The sequence below is a fragment of the Daktulosphaira vitifoliae genome, unplaced genomic scaffold, assembly GCF_025091365.1.
Source record: "Daktulosphaira vitifoliae isolate Bord-2020 unplaced genomic scaffold, ASM2509136v1 Scaffold_4, whole genome shotgun sequence".
NCBI classification, from domain to species: Eukaryota; Metazoa; Arthropoda; class Insecta; order Hemiptera; family Phylloxeridae; genus Daktulosphaira; species Daktulosphaira vitifoliae.
This window is the reverse complement of record NW_026099575.1, coordinates 43,274,951-43,281,799: the sequence shown is the minus strand read 5'-3', so window position 1 is coordinate 43,281,799 and position 6,849 is coordinate 43,274,951.

Genomic DNA, 6,849 nt, shown 5'->3' with positions numbered 1-6,849 from the left:
AATTTTTTTTTTTCAAATTAAAGTATATTACATAAGCTTTAATTTAAGATATATATAAAAGTGTCAGTCTTTCCGGAACATTTTCAAAAGTTAAGTTGAAAAAGTTCTACTTTCTATACGCATTTTAAAAGGTTTGCACCCCCCCTGTATAAAGGGAAATGGTCCGATTTTAAAAAAAAGTATGTCGAATGAAAGAAGTATATATAAAGTATTTATCATTAAAGAATAAAGTTGATTCATGCATTTTTTAAAAAGTTATAGCAACATAATGTTAAAAAATGTAAAATATAATATCAAGAATTTTTTCACAAAAATAGCATATATTTGCATACGGTAGTCATTTTCACCATGAAAACAAATCCAGAGGTCAAATTTTTTTTTTTCAAATTAAAGTATATTACATTAGCTTTAATTTAAGGTATATATAAAAGTGTCAGTCTTTCCGGAACATTTTCAAAAGTTAAGTTGAAAAAGTTAATTTTTTGTAAAAAAGTTACCATTTTGAAACCCCATCCTTTGGGCTGTTAAAGGGTCAAATGTTCACAAAAATATATAAAATGATAGGTAATTATCTAAGGTATCTATAAAAAAAAAAATTATATTGATTCGATCATTTTTAAAAAAGTTATGGCAAATTTAAGTAAAAAAAATTGAAAAAATATCGAAAATTAGCGATTTTTAAATTTGTAATTTTTTGGGGGATTTCCCCCGTTTACGGGGAACGAAGGAATTTTTTTCAATTTTTGAGGGTAATGTCTTCGACTAGATACGATTTGTGATCTTTTGACATATTGTTCATCAAAATCGGTCCAGCAAGAGCTGAGATTGAGCGTTCACAGACACAAAAAAAAAAATAAAAAAAAAAAAACAACACATCATAGTAAAATTAATACCTTCTCAGCTTCGCATCGAAGCTAAAAATCACCCTGTATACAGTTGATTCCGCCTAATGTGGGCACCGGTTAATAAGGGCATCCGCTAATTATGGGCATAATGGTCTGGTCCAATCCCAATGTATACCAACATCGGTAAAAAAAATCGCATAATATGGGCATTTGGTTCGGTTTATGTGGGCAATTTTTATTTTATTATAGGGTTAGAATATACATAAATGTATGTTAAAACGACTAATTTAATCCGGTTTCGTCATATCTATGACATTATCTTTATCGAAAGTAATAACCTTAGATATGGGTATTATAAAAAACCTCAAGGTGAAGTATAGAATAAAGCTGGTTAATTTTATTCTTGAAAAGATTGAAGAAAAACTTTTTGATTCATCTGTAACTGCTAATCAAATAAGTGGTAAAATAAACTTAATGCAAGCCATGCAGTTTGTATCCGAGAGTTGGCGAGAAGTCAGCTGCACAACCATTATTAATTGTTTCGCTCATTGTGGGTTTTCTAATTTTTTGGTCAATAACCTGAGTTGACTGAATTGAATGAACAATTTTTACTTATTCAAAACCACAGCGAGTTTGAAAACATTGATGAAAATGCTCCTTGTTTTGATAATAATGAAGACATTTGTGATTCAATAGTACAAAATGTTCTTAAAAAAAGAAAGTTTGAAGAAGAAGAAGAAGAAGAAGAAGAAGAAGAAGAAGAAGACGACGACGACGACGAAGAAGAAGACAATACTGAACCACCAGTTACAACTAGAGAGGCTAAAAAATGCATTGATTTGTTGCAGAAGTTCTTTATGCAAGAGGGTAACGACGGTAGTCCATCTGATAAGCTTGAAGCGTGCGCCCATTTTGTAAACCAGATCCACAGAAAACAGCTTAGACAACATTTTACAATTACAACATTTTGTATACCTTCCACACCCAAAAATTAATTTTATTTAGTATATTTAGTATGTATTAAGTTTTTAAAAATAATGTACTTTATATTTAATTTAATTAATATACGTGGTAATTTAACATTTTTTTCAATTGTATGATTAACGTGTGTAAAATAAATTTTTTTTGATATCATTAAAATTTTTTAAACTAATTTCGGTTTTTATGGGCAACCGCTTAATGTGGGCAAACAATTCTGGTCCCAACGTGCCCATATTAAGCGGAATCCACTGTATTTTACAATAATTGTATATGAAACATAGTTTCATAACAATTAATAAAGAATAAACATGTGTGGAGTGATACTTCCAGCGAGGTGGCTCCTTAACTTAAGTTAAAACTAAATATTTTAAACTAAGTCATATGATTTATGACGTTTAAGACGCCTGATGTCTTCGGAGTTGTCCAAAAGTTGAATGGCTGCTGTGTTAATGTAGTTCGTTAATCTCACCTCATGTTTGCGAGCAAATCTCTTAATTTCTTCTGCTACTGTAGGCAAAATCAAATCACGGTGTATAATGTCATTTCTATCGTACCGATAAGCTGAAACGATGGTACAGAGTGCAACATTTTGGCATCGTTGAATAACATCAATATTAGACTTACTAGTACAACCCCACAGTTGTATACCGTAAGTCCAAATTAGTTTTATGATGGCCACGTAAAGTAGACGTTTGTTATTTAATGTAAGTTCGGAATGTTTCTCGATCAACCAGTATAACTTTTTCATTTTTAGTTTTATTTGCATACTTTTCTAGAGTATATGGTGTTTCCAATTAAGACGTGAGTCTAAATGCATTCCTAGGTTAACACGGCCCGCGTCGCTTCGTTATACACGATATCCCGCGACTCGTGCCACCTTTATCAGCCGTCGCCCTACTATGAGTATTTGACTGACCAACACCGCGTGTTATACGCTACAGTGCAAAGTCCAGCAAATGCCGCACGTCCGACGACGACCCGCCGCAAATGGTTAGTGAGTCTTCCTCCTGTTGTGAAAGCGACAACGTCGACTAACTGATACGCACCCGCGCACCGTCGCCCACAACACTGCTACCATTTGCCGTCCATGGATTACGCCGGACATCGCGTCGTCGAAGCCAGCGAAAGTGCCGCGATATTATGCGAAGATTATTATTACTGTGTTTATCTTTTCGGTTTGTTTTATTTTTGTTAAAATAATCTGTTGTCGCTCATTTAATAAACGGCCCACGGGTCTCTACCCTCAAAACCAGTGTTGACCACATTTTTGCGACGTAAGTCGTGTCAAGGTATTTAGCCGAATCTTTTTGTGGGATAATTTGATGATTCATTTTAATAGGAATATTATTGGTATTACGAAGCGTATAATTGACATGTACTGACTTGTCACTAAGTTTTAATTTTCCAACGTCTTGTCCATTAGTAGATATTATTGATCGAGTTTTTTAATTTACCAGTTGCAGGCTGTTGACTATAACTGGTTTCTAATACAGCCGTATCATCAGCGAACATGGCAGTTGTCGTATCATTGGTTGATGGAATATCAGCAGTATAAAGTAAATACAAAATAGGTTCTAAAACACTACCTTGTGGTACTCCTGTTGTTATAGTTTTCCAACCTATAACAGCTTGCTCATGCATGACCCGAAACTCTTGTTCAGTCAAGTAAGATTTTAATAATGCTTAACAAGTGTGTGGTAGTTGTTCTCTTAATTTTATAAGTAGTCCTTCATGACAAACTTTATCAAATGCTTGCGCAACATTTAAGAAAACTGCACAACAGTACTTTTTCTCTTCAAGAGCCTGGTTAATAACATTGGTAAATGGGTGAACTTGATCAATTGTAGAGTGCTTATTGCGGAAACCAAATTGGTGGTCAGGTAAAAGTTGCTTTTCTTCAATCAATGGTTTTATCCTTTTAAGAAGAACTTTTTCATAAAGCTTAGATAAACAAGGTAAGAGTGATATTGGCCGGTAAGATATTACCTGATCAAGATATTTCCATAGTTTTGGAACGTATTCAGTTCGTAAAATTGTATTGAAGATGTATGTAAGATAAATAATCGCCTTCTTGGGCAATTATTTTATCATTCTAGGACTGATTTCATCGTAACCTGGTGCTTTTTTTATATTGATGTTGTTATCTATTTCTTGCGCTACTTCTAATGGTGAAAAATATTTTATTTTCTCCCAGTTTCTATTTAATTGTAAACTATGGAGTCCGTCAAGTTCTGAGAATATATTATTCGGTTTAAATACAGTCTCTAAGTAACATGCATTTACTTCACCTTTTTCATATTCACTTCGTACCCACGTGTCGTCTTCTTTGCGAATAGGTGGCACGTGTGTTAAAGGCCTTTTTAGTCGTTTTCCACAAAGAGTAGTCAGTAACTAGAGGTTGCAAAAAGTCGCTCAAGTAAGTTTTAAAAGTTTCGTTTTTCATTTCTTTTATCTTGTTGTAGAGTAACCGACTGTTTTTTTTTGTCAGTAGGATGTCTCGTTCTTTGCCACGTTCTCCTAGCTTTTCTCTTTTGTTATGCCAACTATCTTATTTCTATTGGGTAGGTGATCTCTCAAATTGTTTCTACTGCAACCTTAGGTGTTACAATTTTCACTGAGTAAATTATATTATTGGTAAAATTATAAACTGCCAAATCGATGTCACTGGATGTTTGAAGTTTAATGGAAAGTGAAAGTGAATTTTCAAGTGACGTTCTGAATAAATCCCAGTTAGTTTTCTTAGTCGTGAAAATATACTTTTTTTTGTTTCATAATAACGTTTGTGCTTAGAGTGAGTATTACGGGCGTATGATCCGATGTTAACTCGTTGAGTCCTTCAACTTTTACATAATTAGAGGAAATACCTTTCATCACGTAAAAGTCTAGTATATCAGGAATTTTGTTAACGTTAGAAGGCCAATAAGTTGACTCTCTTGTAGCGACAGTTATCCCGTTTTAGCTATTTATTACTTTAAACGAAGAATTACCTTTAGGGGAGTTTAATCTCGAGCCCCAATGTTTAAGTTTAGCGTTCCAGTCTCCTCCAACAATAAATCTATCGCCTAGAGTCTGAAGAAATTCAAAAAGATTAGCACCTCCTTGTGGTGGACAGTATATGGCTGTGACAGTGAGGTCATTGGTCCCGTCATCTACGAGTAACACTTGTTGGTTTTTCGAGAACTTATCTAGCTCATAGTGTTTAATAGACTGTTAAATAATTATAGCTGTACCTCCACGTGCTCTGTTGGTTCGATGTGGTATAAGTAATATAATTTTTTAATTTAAAAAAAGTCCAGGATGTAAAGTGAATTTCAGATATAAGAGCAATATCTATATATTCATGACGTAGAAAGTTTTCTAATTCAAGTTTTCGCTATACTAGCCCATTAGCGTTCTACGTAATAAACCGTATGGTACGGACCATTTTTTATTATTTTTATGATTGTCTAGGTTGGTTGTTTTCTAACCTGTCTAATCTTTCAGTTAGCACTGCTTATGTTTAAATAATACTAGCTAAGGAATTTATAACTTCCACAAAGGGTACTTACTCATTTTTCACATGATTTATTTGTTCGAAAGTTTGGGGTATCTTTAAGTTTTGGACTGATGAACCAGCCATTTCAGCATATGATATGCTGGTTGTAACAGATTTCGCTGGTTTACTTTGTAGTCTTTGAACTGCTGTAGTTTTTTTTGGGTGACAAATTTCACCTGCTTTTTATATGCAGCGCAGCCTTTTTANTAATAAACCGTATGGTACGGACCATTTTTTATTATTTTTATGATTGTCTAGGTTGGTTGTTTTCTAACCTGTCTAATCTTTCAGTTAGCACTGCTTATGTTTAAATAATACTAGCTAAGGAATTTATAACTTCCACAAAGGGTACTTACTCATTTTTCACATGATTTATTTGTTCGAAAGTTTGGGGTATCTTTAAGTTTTGGACTGATGAACCAGCCATTTCAGCGTATGATATGCTGGCTGTAACAGATTTCGCTGGTTTACTTTGTAGTCTTTGAACTGCTGTAGTTTTTTTTGGGTGACAAATTTCAACTGCTTTTTATATGCAGCGCAGCCTTTTTCATTTGCGGTATGATTTTCTCCACAATTGGTACATTTTGAATTTTGTGCAATCAATTGACTTGTGTTTTTTTCCGCATTTTACACAATTAGGAGATTTGTGACAATAATTTAAAGTGTGTCCAAATAATTGGCAGTTTTTACACTGTGGAACTCCTTTTGTTTTCTTTGGTGGCTCTACTTTGATAATTTGGTGACTAAGTTTTTTTAACTGGTATATGTCTTTATTATTATCTTGAGGCTCTAGATCACCAAAAAATAATGGTAGACAAATAAATGTCCAGTCACTATTTTTATTTTTAGAGTCAACTTTTTTTTTAATTTGTATATTTGATACATGATGGGCAAAGTGTACTAGGTCTGAAAGATCGCACTTTATATCACATATGTCAGTTTCAGGGTGTAATCCCCGGATTACTACCCTAAACATTTTTTCAGATTTAAGTTGGTATATATAATATTCAATTTTTTGCTCTTCTAAAATTTTAACAGTACGGCGAAATTGATGTTCGTCTGTTAAAATCTTTATATCACCGTTGGCTAAGGTTTTAAGTTGTTGCTCATGACTAGAAGCCTCTTCGATTGCCAGATTATCCATGAATTTCTTAATATCATTAACCCCACATGCTGTAATAGGTGAAGATTTTTAGATTTTAGTAGAAGTTCTCGCCACTTTTTTTGTTACTTTGAGGATTTTTTTTGGTGAACTTATGTTAATTTCAACATTCCCTTTAATTTGACTTAATTGAAAATTTAATTTTTCGTTACTTTCATGAAATTCTGCTATTATTTTTTTAAAATTTCAATGTTCAAGGCTGCGCTGCATATAAAAAGCAGTTGAGATTTGTCACCCCAAAAAAATGTTAATAAGTTAAAATTTGTGTCCAAATATTATAGCTGACAGTTATACTTTTTTCTTGCGCTGTAGAGACATTTCTGTAT